Below are 18,841 nucleotides of genomic sequence, written 5' to 3' on the forward strand. Positions count from 1 at the left end.
CCACGAGGATCACTGCAGTCCACGATGGACCAATACATCGGTTGCAGCGATGGAAATATGGAAGGAGGCGGATTCTTGACGGACAAGGCAAGGATACGTTGTTTAAGGAAACCCAAAATCTATTTCTTGCCTGGGCACGTTTTTATCTTCCACAGTGCTCACCTCTCGCGTCCGTCCAATCGCCATTGAGCGGCCAGGACGAAGCGGTGCAACCCGACAACTCTAAATTCTCCTTCTTTTTCCTCGAATACTTGCGGACCCGTTCCTCTCTGCTCTCTCGCCCACATCTAGCTCTGCTCGATCTCCACCTCTAGATCTGCCTTGTCGGCGGCGAGAAGTCCGGTGGGTAGCCCCGGGGCGGACGAGCGGAGAGCAGTTGCGCCGTCGGTCAGGGCTGCATTGACGTACTCGAATCAGGGCTCGATCGTCATCACCAAAGGGAGATGCGGTCGATTGGGCTGATTGCGAACATCGCCCGCGAGGTCATGCGTCCCAGATTCCAGCGGACGCATCTTGATCCCATGCGGTGAGCCGGTGAGTACCTTGCTTTCCATCTCCTATCTATTTTACCACTGCCCCTAGCTGCGCCCTTTTTACTTGTGCATCCCTACAGCAGAGGCCATGGATATGTAGATCCCCCTGACATCAGAGTGAAATTGCTTATGTACTACAGCGCCATGGTGTAGATTCCTTGAAATTGAACTCGGTGGTGGACGGAGTAGTTGCGTACATTCAATGGAACTGTTTTCTGCCTGCAAATGTAATAGTACTGTGCATTGTGCAACCTTTAATTTTATCTTAGATTTGTTAGGTCTGCTATAGATTCTTACGTATGTCCATCCCCTGCATCAAGTCCACTCCTAGTATTAAATTAAATTAGTTTGTACCTTAAGCTCCACTTTATTTATGCGTTTAGCTTCAATATCAGACTTATCGTACACGAAGTATTCAGCTCATTGCCGACGTAAAGTTTCGACAAACCATTTTCTCGAGTATACCATGCTATGCTGAATCGAAAAACTACAACAACATCCATTTATTACTGTTTAGCTTTCATTTTCTTCGGTCTCCCTGTAAGTTTTTGCCTAAAGCTGGATATTTGGGACACTTAGACGAAGGGGGCACTAATTCATCTTGGCATGTATCTTTCTCTGTATTGACTGTAACATTATTTTTATACCTAGGCTGTTACTTTTAGTGATTCATGCAATGCTTATCAGGATGTTGCTTACAAGGACGAATATATTTTTTGGGAGGTTTGTACTTGATTACAAAAAAAAAATCTCACATGCTAGCATGCTAGCATGATAGCATGTATATTTCCTTATGTAGGCTGTAACTCTATTAGTATCGCTAGGTTTATTACATCCAAGTTATTTAGTGTGCTATTTTATATGCAGTACCCGGCATATTAATTTGTTTCTCACACATCAGCATGCCAGCATGTATATTTCGCTATATAGGCTGTAAGTTCTGCTACTGGCCCGCTGGGTTTATTACATCCAAGAAATTTAGTGTGCTATTTTATATGCGGTGCCCGGCATATTAATTTTTTTCTCACACGCTATCATTGCAGCATGTATAATTCATTATGTAGGCTGTAACTATCTCAATGCCCGCTAGGTTTATTTTCATGCAAGCAATTTAATGTGCTATTTTATATGTTTTACCCGGCATATTAGCATGGCAGCATGTATATTATTTTTATGTCTGTTGTAACTATCTCAATTCCTTACTAGGTTCATTACATGCAAGCAATTTAGTGTGCTTTTTTATATGTAGCAGATGGCATGTTAACATGTTGCCCACATGCCACCATGGTAGCATGTACAAAAGATCTACTTATTTTTTTGTCTCTGTCATTTTTCTTACAGTTCATAAAAACTCAGCTTCCTACTGATTCGTCGATGTGGGGGAGGGGCAGGGTTCCGTGTGAGCGCGTTGAGTGGATATGGATCCAGATGGCGATGTGGATGCAAAGAGATGGGGAGGAGCTGCGAGTGTTGGAGGCTGGCGGCGCCATGGCGAGTTGGGCAGGATCTACTAGTGCGGTTGCTGCTACTGAGTTTTGCTGCTAATCATTGCTTTCACGCGCGAGCGAGAGTGCGAAGGAAATGAACATGCTCCCAGCTGCAATTTGCTACTGCTGATTGGTGCTCCTGCTACTCTACTTAAGTGTAAGTTCTGCACTGCTGAATTTGCATATAGGCGAATTGATCGCTGAATTTTCTAGTTCCTGTTTGCTTTGCTTCTAGTTCTTGCTGCTACTTGTTCACTTAGATGACATTGTTAAAATATAAGGTATAATATAGAGGATGAAATTTAGACAATCTGCTGAAGATGAAAGATATATACAGAAGGAATCATTTGGTGGTGGCTGTGTGGTGCTGTTATGAATCGGCTGCAGCTACCAACCCGTTTCTGGCGAGTAGACTGTAATCGTGTTAATTTTCCTCCACGAGCTACTCTTTTGTTCTGGGGTAGGTGACTGGGTGGTCTAATGTGGCGCTTTTTTGGTTCTACATGGACTGTAATTTTTAATTTATATATTGCTAGCTCCGCCCCCAAAGTACTTGCAGGGTGTAACTTTTGTACTTAACTTTTAATTTTATTACATTCCAACATGATTGTAGGATGTATTTGTTCAGTTTTATTACATACCAACATGATTGCAGTAGTAGCTTAGGATGTTACATACCAACATGATTGCAGTAGTAGCTTAGGATGTTACATACCAACATGATTGCAGTAGTAGCTTAGGATGTTACATACCAACATGATTGCAGTAGTAGCTTAGGATGTTACATACCAACATGATTGCAGTAGTAGCTTAGGATGTATTTTCTTAGTTTTTATTACATGCCAAAATGGTTGAAGCATTAGCTTAGGCTGTATTTTCTTAGTTTTATTACATGCTAAAATGATTGAAGCACTAGCTTAGGATGTATTTCTTAGCTTTTATTACATGCCAACATGATTACAATACTACATCTACAATATCAAATGGACACATTAAGAAATATATTTTATGATGCATCTATTGATACCGATTTAGTATTGTAAATATTCATATTTTTATGTATAAACTTGGTCAAACTTAAAAAATGTTGGCTTTTGACTAATCTTTAGGCGCCTTACATTTTGGGACGGAGGGAGTATTTGCTTAGTTTTCATTACATGCCAACATGATTGTAATACTACACCTAATGTCACATTGTCTAATTACTACTTTCTGCTAATGCATTTTTACATCCCAAACAGGGTCGATACATGGTCAGGGAGGGTGCAGTGGTGTAGATCGATGATATTTTTTGAGGATCCAAGTAATAATCTACATCGAGATGTTGGGGGAATGCAAATTTCCAGTATATATGTAAAGTGTTTTTAATATGCCTGTCATATGCATTCTTACCTTTAATCAATTTTCGAGATCTTTAATAAGAAGGGATCAAATATTTTCAAGTTTTGCTCGGATTTAATTATTTTGTGGGAGCTGTTCCCCCTGTAATTCTAAGAGCGGTTGTAGTGAGAATGGAATAATGACAGATACGTACAAGAAAGAGGTGGGGCTGGGTCAACGCCTCGGTGGGAGGTGCGTGCATGCTGGCTAATCATGCGACGAGAAAAAAAACTGCCGTAAACGGCAAGTGGTAGTGCCAGACACTCGGACAAACCAAAAATAGGAGGGGCACTGTGTAAAGCAAACGGGTAACCACGCACTCCGTAGCCAGGTCCTTAAGGAAATGATATATTAGATCTTGTTGTAATCTAGTTGGATCCGTGACGAACTCTCGTACCTGGCCTCCTATATAAAGGCCAGGAGAGGGCCTGCCGGAGAACACCTTCACAATCTCGATACGCTAAATCCTAGAAACCTTGCCTCTCGGTGAGACCAACACCATACAGTCTATCGGCTGCCCCATTGTAACCTTTTTACGCCAATAATCAAGATCAGACAAAGAGTAAGAGTTTTACCTCATCGAGGGCCCCGAACCAGGGTAAATCTCGCCTTCTGTTCGTCTGGTATCCGATATCTCGTGCTAACTTGCAGGATTCCATAAACCCTAAGCCCCTCATGGTGGGTATTACCGAGGAGCCCCCTCAATAATTGGCGCCGTCGCTCATCCAAGGCACATCATCGACTGTTCCGATAATGCCAGCTACATCTGCGCTGGCATCAGGCAATAACGGGATAGCAATCACCGTCCATGGAAGCTTCTCACGCTCTGATAACTGCGACAAAGACTTCCAGAAAATCGCTTCCAAGTTCGGGGTCCGGGAGGAACTTAACGCACTCGATGTAGTCACCGACCACAAGTAGCCACCTGTCGATAATCGGAACGTAAAAACCGACGAGTTTGACGCCGCCACTACAAGAAATGTGTTGACCTGCGGTCCTCCATTTTTGTCACTGAATCGTCACTATATTCGATCTATGACGAAAAATGGATCATCAAAAATAGAGCGTCGGGAATCAACTAACATGACCTTCTATTTGAAATTGTCATGATTGTCTACGACGATATTGGATCGTCATAACCTTTATGACGATTCAATATCATCATTGGCGATATGGCCATGCCACATCAGATCCTACGTGGCTAGTCTGATGTGGCATAATTATGACAAAATTAAATCGTCGTAGATCAAAATCAGTCCGATCCATTTATGGGGTGTACATGGGCTGAGCCCATTAATTCCAGCCTTTCTTCGCCTAGGTCTTGCCCTTTTTCAATCGATTTATCTTTGTCACTTAGCCTTTTTTTGTTCCATTTGTTTTTTGGGCTTTAGCCCTTTTACATATTTTTCTATTTTGGGCCATGGCCTTTGTACGATCCATTTCTTCTTGGGCTAGCACCAGTTGAATGTGCCCCAATTGTCAAACTGCTCACCATTTCGGTCGCAATTGTCAAAGTGCCTCTTTGTTGCTTAATTTTTCAGCGATCTTGTAGTAATTAAACAACAAATTATTTGTTCAGGATAGACAAATACATGAAACTCTTTTGAAGAGAGCAATAATCAATACACGGTTCATATGTACAAGTACGACATGAGGCAACAATTGAATAGTTTAGACCAAAACGTAATAAGACCCACCACATGACCATATGATATGGTCCATATCCCTACAGCAGGCAACATCCATCATCGGTGGAAGTATGCAGAACCAAAGAATGTCCTTACGGTTGGCCAGACTATAACCTCGATGTCACTTTTTGCTGCTTTATCATCAGGACCTCTTCCGTCCACCAACCGCCATGGCAACATGCTGACTTCTCCCCATGTCGTGTCGCAGCGGCTAGCTAAATACCACCACCAATGTCTGAAATCATTTGCTAAGACCAATGAGAAATCACATGCAAGTGCTCAAAAAGGTCAGACTGTTCAATATCATATGGATTCGAAGAACAATAGTACGTAGTAGAAAACGGGTAACCACATGTTTCCGAGAAACTAGACAATTCCCAAGTTCAAACTAGTTCACTGAAGTTTCCCAGTCAACTCAGGTGTTCCTAGTTTTTCTTGCCTTTTTTGCATTATTTTTGCTTCATACACATTTCTCTTTCCATGTTTCGTATACAGAGTTACAGACCCAGATTTAGCTACCTTTCCCTGTTGCTCGAAAATGGTGTGGGACTTGGACCAGTTCTGGAATGGACCGTGATTTTAACATCAGTTTGATCTTGCATTCTATTTACTCATTTTACCTACGGATAGGAAGTGCTGAATCGTTGTTTTGAATTTGTCCACTCGAGTTCAGGAACCGGTATTTGGCAGGCAGAGCAACCAGGTGCACGTTTGGTAATTTCGTTCCGTGGGAGTGTTCTCGAGTCATTTTAATTGCATATAAGAAGTCGCAATAATCTCAACCCATTATTTTTGTAGAAACCAAACAATCATGGGTGCCATTTTTTTCAGTTATGCCACCAATAGTGATGTGTCCAAAACTACAAATATTCTTTGTTTTGCATGTATATTGAGCTATGTTTCCAGGTAATGTTCTTCCGTGAAATATGCTGAATGGAAATGACATGTTTTCATTTTTTATTGGTTTACTCACAGCCACAGCATCATTAGGATCGAATCATTTAGCGACATCATGATCGTGCTTACAGGTAGTACTAAATACATGCATGATCATTTCCTTTTGGAGGTGTGACCCGTGTGAGAGCACAGCAAAAGTTTTAGGGGCTCTGCTGGGGACGAGTAGCTTTTCATTGTCAAATATCTCCCTCTTCTCTCAAAATATACTTCTTGAGAGTTAATTTTGGGGAGACTGGTGGAGATGCTCTAATTGCCCTAGATGCTTAACACAATGTTTTCCTCTCAAATATAGTGTGTGTGTAAGTTGTTTGTCTTACAGCGAACTTCATGTTTTTTATAGACAGGCAGAAGTAGTGACATTGATATTATTATCTCCACCTCCATATATCTAGTAATTTAATGCGTGGGTAAATTAGCACAAGTTCTAAGCAAGACTGGCAACAACGCCGGACATATACATGTGATTTTGTAGTTCTAACAAATTTATTGCATTGTATGCTATTACCCATTTCTGATGTCTCCTTGCAATCATGACATCTATCGGTACTCCTACTAATATATAAATATCTCAGTTTCTCCTGATATTTGTTTCAGATCGAGCTACTAATAAATGTAGACAGATAGTTCCAAGCAGGCACAATTTCCTTTTGTTTCTGTGAAAAGGAGCATATTAAGCGCATTCCCTTCCAGAAATAGGATGCACCGGGAATACGAGATAAACAAATGCTTCCATGCATGGCTTGTTTTGTGCCATTGTGATTACAATGAGCGCAGGTATCTCCCAGTCAAACGTCGTGCTGCTCACCGATGAGGCAGCAAGGGCAAACATCGAGAGCGTAGCGGGCGGCCATCCAGATGTGTTCTTCCAGATTTTCGCGTGCTCCATGGTGAGGCTGGGCATGGTGGACGTCAAGGTGGGCAGTCAGGGGTCGCAAGGGACGCTGCTGCAAAATGGGGTGGGGGATGAGGACTGGGTCTCAGTTAACCATCCTTGCTGGAATTCACTTTTCTTAACAAAGCGTCTCAGTTAGCCACTGTTGATTCGGTTTTTACTCTTTTAACTAACCTTTCTGCCTTCACTGGTCGCCATCTTTCACTACACGTGGGCGTGGCACGTCGATATTGACATGATGACATGCAAATTTGGGTTTAAGGCTGGTCGCCATCTTACTATTATGAAAAGAGAAAATAAGCCTGGACCATATAATAGTAGAACAGGACAAGGTGGCAATGATAGATACAAATGATGTCAAAGTGACTGAATTGTCATAGTCTAACGGCATCTATCATTTGTCTCTAACTCTAGGCTCTAGCTCTCCATTTCATTTAGAGATAACCATACCCACTCCAGGCCATGGGCAGCTCAACCCGAAAAACCCGGGTCTGGGCCTGAAATGTGAGCCCGACATCTAAGTTAGGTTGGGCCTAGGTAGCCTGAAAACTGTGTTTAACACTGCCGCCTAGCCCATGGCCCGACGGCTCAACAGGGCTTTGTGGGTATTTGGCCGGGCTAGGCTTGGGCCTAATTTTCAGAAGCCCGACCATACCAGGTCCCCTAAGTCACCAACCCTCTAATGACCAGACCGTAAAGAGCCATGGGCTTGCAAAACCAATCAACAATGGGCTTAATTTTTTAGACCTTTTGTGGTACCCTCGATAAACCTTAGCCATTCATTTTCACCAATCCCATGGACTACTTGTGGCTACGAGAAGAAAGTATTCGCTCGACGCGGGAGTGAAGGGATGCTCCGCCCGCATCGCTCACCTCATGGGCCGGCCCAGGTAACTGTCCTCTCTCCAGATTTTTCTATTTTCTAATTTTATTCTTTGAAAAATATTAGATTTGGAAAACTTCGGTTTTTTTGTTCAAAATTAGAAAAAGTTCAAATTCGGAAATTGTTCAAATACGAAAATTCCTCATCTTAAAAATAGTGAAAAAAATAAAAAATGCTTAAATCTAAAAATGTTTGAACTTACAAATTGTTCAAAACTGAAAAATGTTCAAATTTTGAAAAGGCTAAAAAAAGCTCAAATCTTCAAATTATTTCAAAAAATGAAAAGGCTAAAAAAATAAAAAAATGTTCAAAAAACTAAATTCCAAAAATGAAAAACCAGCAGAACCGAAAGAAGACAAAAAAAACAGCAGAAAACCGAAAACACCGGCTGAAAACCAAAAATACCGTCGAAAAAATAAAAAGCGGAAGCATGCCAGACCAGGTGATGGGCCTGACCCAACAGAAATTTGCCTCAAGTGGCCCCGATCATATACACCGACCAGGTCGGTGCCTACCAGGCACCGCATACCCTGGTCGGGTATTGAGCCTGGCCCATTTTCACTTTTTCGTTTTCTATTTCTGTTTTTTCTTTTTTTAGTTTTCTTTTTTGTTTCCTTTCTTTTCAGTTTATTTTTCTTTTTGTTCAAAATCGAAAAATTCAAATTTAAAAATAGTTCAAATTCGAAAAAGTTCAAATTTTGAAAAGTGTTCAAAACAAAAATTGTTCAAAGCTAAAAAAAATTCATATCCGAAAAATTTTCATAATCGAAAAGTGTTCAAATTTAAAATATGTTCATTTTCGAAAAATGTTCAAATTTTGGGAAAATCGAATTTTTGAAAAATGTTCATTCTAAAAAATGTTCAAAATTTTGGTCCAATTTAAAATTTGTTCCAATTTGAAAATTGTTCCAATCTGAAAAATGTTCAAATTTTGAAAAAATCAGGGTTGAAAAATGTTCAGAATTTAAAAATATTCAAAACTTAAAAATACAAAAAAACCAAGAAAAGAAACAGTAGAAAAAAACAAAAAATCGAAATAGGCAAAAAAATCGTTGGGCCGGCCCAATACCTACCCAAGGGTGTGCGGCAACCGGTATCCACCGATCGGGTCGGTGTACAGCATCACCCTGCTTACCTGGGAGCTCCTTTGCATTAACCTAGTCGGCAGGAGCCACGTTCCGCACAGCCGCTGCTCGAATGTTGGCATGGCCCGTTGGTTGCATTCCGATCGACTCCCACCTTCTGTAGCTGGTTTTATTTCCCAACCAAAAACGATCGGGTTTGGGCAATGTCCATCAGACCATCACCACGTGTTCCACGACTTGTGAGAAGCCAAAAAGAGAAAGAAAACCAGTTCGGTGGCACGGCTCAGTCTGACACCGGGGCCCACTCTACGAACGATGCGACCCGCACACCACGGACCAGAGACCACCGCACACATGATACCAAATCGCGTGAGATTCCGTCCAGATTCACCGCCCTTCCTAGCGCGTCGACGACCGGCGCGGCGTCTCCGGCGAGTAGTCCAGCCCTGACGAGCTACGGTTGCAAGATGGAGAAGATCGAGTACAATGATGAAGACGGTGTCGAAGAGAGATGAAGACGGTGTAGAAGATGGAGATGGAAGAAGACAGTGTGAAAAGGAGACAATGACGATATAGAAGAGATGAAGACGGTGGCGTGCGTACAAGATGGATGAATACGGTGGCGTGTATGTTGAAAGAAGATGGTGGCATGTACAATGATGAAGAGGGTGAAGATGGAGCTTGCCGACTCGAGTAGAACGCGCAAGGATAAGGTTTGTGCTCGATAGGATAGTGGGTCGCATCATCGGAGAGAGCTCAAACCTTGCATGCATTGCATCGTGTTTGTTGGTTTTTCCTGGTTCTTATCCATGAGATGTGTTAGAGCTTGTATTCATTCTCATGATAAGCTCTAACTCATCGGAAACGGATTCCGGATGCATCGCATGTTGCATGTTCGAGGGTGATGATTTTCCCGATTTACCATATTGAGAGGTTACACCTCTATGACCACAAGAAAATCATCATCCACTCATTTGCATGTTTTCACCATGTGTGGAGGTAGCTCTTGTCATCCTCTTTCCGGCAAAATTTGTTTCACCTCAATCGGAATTTCCTAGCTTGAGTTATTGCCTTTTCCATACCGCTCCTTATTTGGAAAAAGAAAAAGCAAAAAGTGGGGTGGTACTACCGGCCCAGTACTGGCAGGCCAACTGTGTGTACAGGAGCCCAGGCGGTACCGAACCGGTACCGGGCCCGGTAGTACCGGCCGACCTGTTTTGGCGTCTCCCTCCTCTAGCCCATTAGCGCCCAGCAGCCAGACCAGCCCGCCACCGCGCCAGCCAAGCCAGGCCTCAGCATCCACCCGCCTAGGCCACGCCCTCTGCCCCCGCGTGGGTCGCGCCCCACTCCCGGCCCAACCGCGTGCGCCGCTGCGGCCCACCTCGCTCCCGCAGCACCGGGCCGCTGCACGCTTGGCCCACCTCGCTGCCGCTCGCGCTCGATCCCTGCGCCTGCTCCCGCGCGCGGGAAAGCCTCTGGCTCGACCGCGTAGCCTGCTACCGCATGCTGCTCTGATCTGCACTACTGCACTGGTCCTGCTGGCCCACGCACTGCTGATTCCTTTCTCTCTCTGTGTTTTCAGATCTGATTTTATACAAGCGGTAGTACCACCCATGTAAGCGGTAGTATCGGTTCGGGGCTCGCTTTTTGCCTGTTTTCTGCATAGTTTTGCGCGCGAGTGGTAGTACCGCTTTGACCAGCGGTAGTACCGTTTCGGACGCGAATTTGAGCCCCAACCGTCATATTTCTGGCCCCTACATATACCTCTCTCCCATCTCTGTCCACACTAGTTCTTCTCATGTATTCTCTCTCCTCCATTATTGACCTTGAAGATGTTGGAGATATGCCCAAGAGGCAATAATAAAAGTGGTTATTATATATATTTTTATGTTTATGATAAATGTTTATATACCATGCTATAATTGTATTAACCGAAACATTGATACATGTGCGATATGTAAACAACAAAGAGTCCCTAGTATGCCTCTTAACTAGCTTGTTGATTAATGGATGATTTGTTTCATAATCATGAACATTGGATGTTATTAATAACAAGTTTATATCATTATATGAATGATGTAATGGACACACCCAATTAAGCGTAGCATAAGATCACGTCATTAAGTTATTTGCTATAAGCTTTCGATACATAGTTACCTAGTCCTTATGACCATGAGATCATGTAAATCACTTATACCGGAAAGGTACTTTGATTACACCAAACGCCATCTGCGTAAATGGGTGGTTATAAAGGTGGGATTAAGTATCCGGAAAGTATGAGTTGAGGCATATGGATCAACGAGTGGGATTTGTCCATCCCGATGACTGGATAGATATACTCCGGGCCCTCTCGGTGGAATGTCGTCTAATGTCTTGCAAGCATATGAATAAGTTCATAAGAGACCACATACCAAGGTACGAGTAAAGAGTACTTGTCAGGAGACGAGGTTGAACAAGGTATAGAGTGATACCGATTATCAAACCTCGGACAAGTAAAATATCGCGTGACAAAGGGAATTGGTATCGTATGTGTATGGTTCATTCGATCACTAAATTCATCATTGAATATGTGGGAGCCATTTTGGATCTCCAGATCCCGCTATTGGTTATTGGTCGGAGTGAGTACTCAACCATGTCCGCATAGTTCGCGAACCGTAGGGTGACACACTTAAAGTTGGATGTTGAAATGGTAGAACTTGAATATGGAATGGAGTTCGAATATTTGTTCGGAGTCCCGGATGAGATCCCGGACATCACGAGGAGTTCCGGAATGGTCCAGAGAATAAGATTCATATATAGGAAGGTCATTTTATGTGAATTAAAATGATCCGGAAGGTTCTATGGAAGGTTCTAGAAGGTTCTAGAAAAGTCCGGAAGGAACCACCAAGGAAGGTGGAGTCCATGAGGGACTCCACCCCCATGGCCGGCCAACCCTAGTGGGGGAGGAGTCCCAAGTGGACTCCCCCATAGGGGGCCGGCCAACCCACCAAGGAAAGGTGGGACTCCCACCTCTAGTGGGAGTCCTAGCTTGGGTAGGTTTCCCTATTCTTTGGAAGGTTTTTGGTTCGGGTCTTATTCGAAGACTTGTAGTCCAACACTCGGGCTTCCACCTATATAATGAGGGGCCAAGGGGAGGGGGCCGGCCACCCCAAGACCACAACCTGGCCGCCCCATCAAAGTGGCCGGCCACCCCCTCCCAAACCCTAGCCGCCCCCCTCTCCTCCATAGCTCCCGCGTGCTTAAGCGAAGCTCCGCCGGAGTTCTCCACCGCCACCGACACCACGCCGTCGTGCTGTCGGATTCAAGAGGAGCTACTACTTCCGCTGCCCGCCGGAACGGGAGGTGGACGTCGTCTTCATCAACAACCGAACGTGTGACCGAGTACGGAGGTGCTCGCCCGTTCGTGGCGCCGGTGATCAAGATCTTCTACGCGCTTTTGCAAGCGGCAAGTGAACGTCTACCGCAGAGCAACAAGAGCCTCATCTTGTAGGCTTTGGAATCTCTTCAAGGGTGAGACTCGATAATCCCCTCGTTGCTACCGTCTTCTAGATTGCATCTTGGCTTGGATTGCGTGTTTGCGGTAGGAAATTTTTTGTTTTCTATGCAACGTTATCCTACAGTGGTATCAGAGCCGTGTCTATGCATAGATGGTTGCACGAGTAGAACACAATGGTTTTGTGGGCATTGATGCCACTACAAGAAAAGTTCTGATAGACAACGTCCCAAAATCGTCAACTAAGGGGCATTTTTCGTCGCCTATGGGCCTAACCCGACGATATGGGTTCTGTTGTCGAAACTGCGTCAGGCAAAGTCCTACGACGATTTTTTCGGTCCGTCGCGCTTGGGCGCCCTTCCGCCACGGAAAATCGGACCGTTGCCCAAGTGTTTTCGGGAGCCCGTTGACTGCGGACGTCATGCAAACTGACACGTGGCGACGCCGTTAACCGGCAAGCACCGGCGTTAACCGGCCGAAACCCCGTGGTAGATGGTAGGCCCACACGAGGCCTCGCCACGTCTTAAGCGGCCGGCCCATTAAGTTTGTGGGCCGGCCACCGACTTAGTTTGACCGGTCAACTATATAGCCGGGCTGGTCCATTAGTTACGTGGGCCGGGCCTAACCTCTAAGGTTGATCGGTCAAAACTTTAATGGGCCGGCCCACTAAGCATGTGGGCCGGGCCGAATGCACTCGTTTGACCAGGTCAACGAGCAAAAGGGCCGGCCCACAAGACATGTGGGCCCACTTTCCTGGTATCGGGCCGGCCCATTTACAAAGTGGGGTCCACATTAAAGCAACTTGGCCGACCCAAGAAGTTAGTGGGCCGGCCTAATTAGCATGTGGGTCCCACTTTCCTGCTATCGGACCGGCCCATTTAGTACGTGGGGTCCACATTAGATCAAATGGGCCGGCCCAACAAGCCAGTGGGCCGGCCAAAAGCACAGGTGGGTCCCACTTTCCGGCTAAAGGGCCGGCCCATTTAGTACGTGGGGTCCACAATATAGCAAGTGGGCCGGCCCAACAAGATAGTGGGTCGGCCAAAACACAGTGGGTCCCACTTTGCGGTTAAAGGGCCGGCCCATTTAGTATGTGGGGTCCACCATATAGAAAGTGGGCCGGCCCAACAAGATAGTGGGCCGGGCCAAAACACTGGTGGGTCCCACTATCTTGTTAAAGGGCCGGCCCATTTAGTATGTGGGGTCCACCGTATAGCAAGTGGGCCGGCCCAACACGCTAGTGGGCCGGGCCAAAAGCACAGGTGGGTCCCACTTTCCTGTCAAAGGGCCGGCCCATTTAGTATGTGGGGTCCACCATATAGCAAGTGGGCCGGCCCAACATGCTAGTGGGCCGGGCCAAAAACAAGGTGGGTCCCACTTTCGTCTTACAGGGCCGGCCCATTTAGTATGTGGGGACCACAACAAAAGAAATTGGGCTGGCCCAACTAGTTAGTGGGCCGGCCCAGTAGTCGGTGGGGTCCACCTTAAAGCAAGTGGGCCGGACCAATAAAAGTGCGGGGTCCACGAAGAATCAAGTGGGTCGGCCCAATAAGTAAGTGGGCCGGCCTCGTTTAGTTGCTCGTTTATATGCCGGCGTAAAAGGCGCTTTAGGATTTTGCGGGCCGGCACGTATGTGATTTCGCTTAATTGGTCCGTTTAAGGGATGGGAATTCGTGATTTAGATATCGAGAATATTTACGCAACGATTGATTTCGTCTTGATAGCCTCACTTACAACAAGCACCAAAGAAAAAATGCGCGAAAGAACTATAAAAACTAACTAAATATTACATCACTGCAAGGCTTTGAAAAAATATTACGGAACCCGGAGAAATTGAATGGTAATTAAACCTAGCAATACAATGAAGCGATCCGGCAATCTTTTAAGTTGTCCATGCAAGCACCTATATCCGAAACAAAGACATTACAAGTTAAGACAACGAACAATGGAAACGCAAAGACACTCGCAATATTGTTTGCCAAAGAATTTGGAACTCATCATTTCGTCGTTATAACAAGATCATTGTAATGCGCACAATAAGCAAACAAAGAGTGCATGCCGCATACCAACGACTCAATATAACGAGAGCATGTTAGAATGAAACAACGAGACTTACTACCGTCGAGTCCCATGCAAACCAACATGTTCAGGGAGTACAAAATTGGCATGAACAACATAGTAGCAAAGCTATAAATTTTGTAACAAGGACCGAGCAAGATGAAGTTATGATGGCTACATCTACGGAGCAAGGAATGTAAACCAAAAATAGAAGTTACGATGGCAAAAGCTAAAGAGGAGGGAATGTGAACCAACATGTGCCAAGTGCAATTACTTCATTTTGGCCGTGAACTAAATAATACTCCTGAACTTATAGTGAAGGGGATGCAAATCAAGATGTTTCGGGATATAAACTTGTAATGAGCAACACATAGAGGATAGTTAATGCTGGAGCTTAGGATGGACCGGATACAGAATATAGTGGGATCACCTGTGAACTTGTATAAGAGGGAATGCAAACCAATATGTTCAGCTTTCCATATGTGAGCGTCATGCCAAGTCAAAGAAACAAGTCAATAATGCAGCTTTTGAAGAACAAGATGGCACGCAAAATTATTATCTAGTAGTATGACAAGTATATTTGTACTACAGGCTAGATAGCCGAGTGATAGCATGCCAAACTAAGTCCTTACTTTGTTAGCTTACAATGAACTAGATACAAAACAATGGCATCACCCGTAGTACAGGGAATGCAAGCCAACATGTTCATGGAGTAAAAAATTGGCACAAACAACATAGTAGCAGGCCATAATTTTTGTAACAACGGCTGAGCAAGATAAAGTTATGATGGCTAGATCTACGAGAGCAGGGAATGTAAACCAAATATAGAAGTTACGATGCCAAAAGCTATAGAGCAGGGAATGCGAACCAACATGTGCAATTACTTAAAATTGGCCATGAACTAAATAATAGCAGGATGTTACTATAATACCTATAATTTTTGTAACAACGACTCGAGCAAGATAGAAGTTATGATGGCTACATCTACGAGAGCAGGGAATGCAAACCAAAATGTTCAATCGCTTAAAGTTAGCAATGAAGTAGAAAATAGCAAGGTGTTAAGGTCATAACTAGGAATGAACTAAAAGAGCTTCGTACAAACAAGCATCCGAACCCAGAACATGGCGCTAAAACAAGGGACTTACATTAGGAGAAGCACTCCGTGGGAGTCACAGCAGATCTTCCTGGGGTTGATAGATCCGGTGATGAAGTACGCTACATGTGCTACTTGGGGTTGGAGAGACGGCCATTACACTTCATGGTTACTCATCTCATCTGCAAAAACGTAACGGCGCGTCGTTAGCACAAACAGGTTCCCCCAAGATTAAACAAGAACTTGCAGGCAAGCAATAGAAAAGCGACAGTAGAAGAGTTTAGATCGTGCACGGCGCCGGTGAAGCAGATCCGGTTAATGCACAGTGGTGTCGGTGAGCTAGATCCGATGCGGTGGACGACGGATCCGGCGAAGCGGCTCCGGTTGGGTGGACGATACCGCCGCCGAAACGACCGCGGTAGACCGCCGGATGAGTATATGGTTTCGAGGTTCGGCGGGGATGATCCGGTCCGGTTGATGACGGCGTCGATGAAGCGGCTCCGGCAGACAGCCGGATGACGAGGATCGCGAGGCCTCGGTAGGCCAGGGAAGTCCGGCGGGGATGTTCCGGTGCGGTGGCCGTGGAGGTGGGAGAGAGAGGGACTTGGGAAGTTCCGGTGGGTGGTCTCAGAGGAGAGAGTGAGGGAAATGAATTTTTTTTCGGGGGGTTTCCGGAGCTAGAGAGGTGGTGATCGAAAAAAAATGACGGGTAGACCCCCCACCAACCGACTTATACATGGACATTGTTGTCATCTTTACGAGGGTAGAATGGGAAGTTAGAAGCGTGTGAAATATTTGTATTTTTCGGGCGGGAAGTTTTGCCGCTGGAATGAGATTTCGAATTTGGCCACAGTCCAAGTACTAAGTAATACAAAAATATGAGACCGTACTAGTACGGCCAAATGTCACATCAATTCATCATCACGTTGAAAATCGGTTAGCACGATCATAATTATTGGCCGTTGGCACATCAGTTCTCCAACGCTTGATCCAACGGTCAAAGTTCCTTTTTTTTTAAGAGAACGGTCAAAATTCATTGGATTCGCTCGGGAACTGCGCGCGCCAAAACGAGTCTGACGAAGATGTTTCTAGAGTTTTCAGAGCAAGTACAATAAGGTACACTCAGCTGGCTATAAGAGATAAAATATTATATGTTTGCTTAGTTGGAGGAGAGAGATTAGGAGAGAGAAGAGAAGTGGGCTAGTACTATCTAATAGCCAGCTCTACACGTGCTCCTAGGCACTATGTGAGACTAAAAGATGGGCCATGTATTGTTAAAGTACTAGACTTTTATAGTTTACTATTGTACATGCTAGCTATAAGTTGACTACCGGCTGCACTATTGTTCTTGCTCTCACGGACGCGCCTTGGCGATACATTGAATGCAAATCTTGCAAGGTCAAAAAAAATGCAAATCTTGCAGGATCGTATGTGGCTGCTATGAGCTGAAGTACTCCATGAAACCATGAACATACATGTAGATGGGAATCCCATGTAGACGATCTGAAGAACGACCCGCTGCATCTTTCACAAATCCACACTACAAGAAAAGTTGCCATGGCCGACGAAGTTGAAGTCGCGCCGTGGTTGCTGGTGTACCATGGCCGACGATTTTGGTCCCTCCGTGGTGCATGTCAAAACTTTTTTTTCTCGTTTTTGAGGCCACCTAGCCCGACGAAAGCGGCCAAAACGTCGCGTATGGTGGCCCGGGACGTGGTGCATCGCGAATTCTCGTGTTCGCCGGCCGAGTCAACGCAAATCCGCACCGCCGAGGGATGTAGGGCCCAGATGGTAGCCTCTCTGGCATTGTTTTTTTTCTCGATCGCGCCATCTCGTTCAACGTTCTCCGATCGAGCCGTTTACGATGCAGGATCATGGGTCCCGCATGTCATCCTCTATGAACCAAAATTCTTTCTATTCTTGGATTTTTTTTGACCCCCGATTTCTCGGCTACTTCCTTTTTCTTTTGATCCCTTGCCGCCTTGGAAACGTTGAGACCGCCGTCGCTAAATGGGACCCGCATGTCATCCTCTATGTGCAATCAACTTTCTTTTCTTGGAGTTTTTTTTGGCACCTCAAATTTGGTCACTTGCCTTTTTCTTTCGATCCCCCGCCGCCTCTCAAACGGTGATACCGCTGCCGCTAAATGGGACCCGCATGTCATCCTCTATGCACTATAAAACTTTCTTTTCTTGAATTATTTTTGGCACCTCATATTTGGTCACTTGCCTTTTTCTTTCGATCCCTCGCCGCCTCTCAAACGGTGATACCGCTGCCGCTAAATGGGACCCGCATGTCATCCTCTATGTACTATAAAACTTTCTTTTCTTGGATTTTTTTTTGGCACCTCAAATTTGGTCACTTGCCTTTTTCTTTCGATCCCCGCCCGCCTCTCAAACGGTGATACCGCTGCTGCTAAATGGGACCCGCATGTCATCCTCTATGTACTATAAAACTTTCTTTTCTTGGAGTTTTTTTTGGCACCTCAAATTTGGTCACTTGCCTTTTTCTTTCGATCCCCGCCGCCTCTCAAACGGTGATACCGCTGCTGCTAAATGGGACCCGCATGTCATCCTCTATGTACTATAAAACTTTCTTTTCTTGAATTATTTTTGGCTGCTCATATTTGGTCACTTGCCTTTTTCTTTCGATCCCCGCCGCCTCTCAAACGGTGATACCGCCGTCGCTAAATGGGACCCGCATGTCATCCTCTATGTACTATAAAACTTTCTTTTCTTGAATTATTTTTGGCTCCTCATATTTGGTCACTTGCCTTTTTCTTTCGATCTCATGCCACGTTTGAAACGTTGAGGAACCCGCCGGCTCATGGGACCCGCATGTCATCCTCTATGTGCTATAAATGTTTATTTTCTTTATTTTTTTTCACCCTCTCGATTTTTGGCTATTTCCTTTTTCTTTTGATCCCCCGCCGCCTTGGAAACGTTGGGTAAGCCGCTGACTCATGGGACCCGCATGTCATCCTCTATGTACAATCAACTTTCTTTTTATTTTGATCTCAAGCCGCATTTGAAACGTTGAGACCGCCGTCGCTAAATGGGACCCGCATGTCATCCTCTACGTACAATAAAGTTTCTTTTCTTGGATTATCTTTGGCTCCTGATATTTTGTCACTTGCCTTTTTCTTTCGATCTCATGCCGCCTTTGAAACGTTGAGTAAGCTGCTGGCTCATTGGTCCCGCATGTCATCCTAGGTTTGACCAAGATTTAAACAAGTATATAACATGAAAATGAAAAGGGAAGCATGTATCCTTCTTAGTCACTCTAAAATGAA

General features: G+C 44.8%; 1 long non-coding RNA gene across 1 annotated transcript; it reads left to right on the top strand.

Annotated features, from left to right (window-relative positions):
• Nucleotides 1-265: 265 nt before the first annotated feature.
• On the top strand, nt 266-2,653 carry LOC124684452. Its single transcript, XR_006997026.1, has 2 exons — nt 266-534; nt 1,875-2,653. It is a non-coding gene; the product is annotated as an uncharacterized LOC124684452 (long non-coding RNA).
• The last annotated feature ends 16,188 nt before the right edge of the window (nt 2,654-18,841 follow it).

This window comes from Lolium rigidum, chromosome 1, assembly GCF_022539505.1.
Source record: "Lolium rigidum isolate FL_2022 chromosome 1, APGP_CSIRO_Lrig_0.1, whole genome shotgun sequence".
Taxonomy (NCBI): domain Eukaryota; kingdom Viridiplantae; phylum Streptophyta; class Magnoliopsida; order Poales; family Poaceae; genus Lolium; species Lolium rigidum.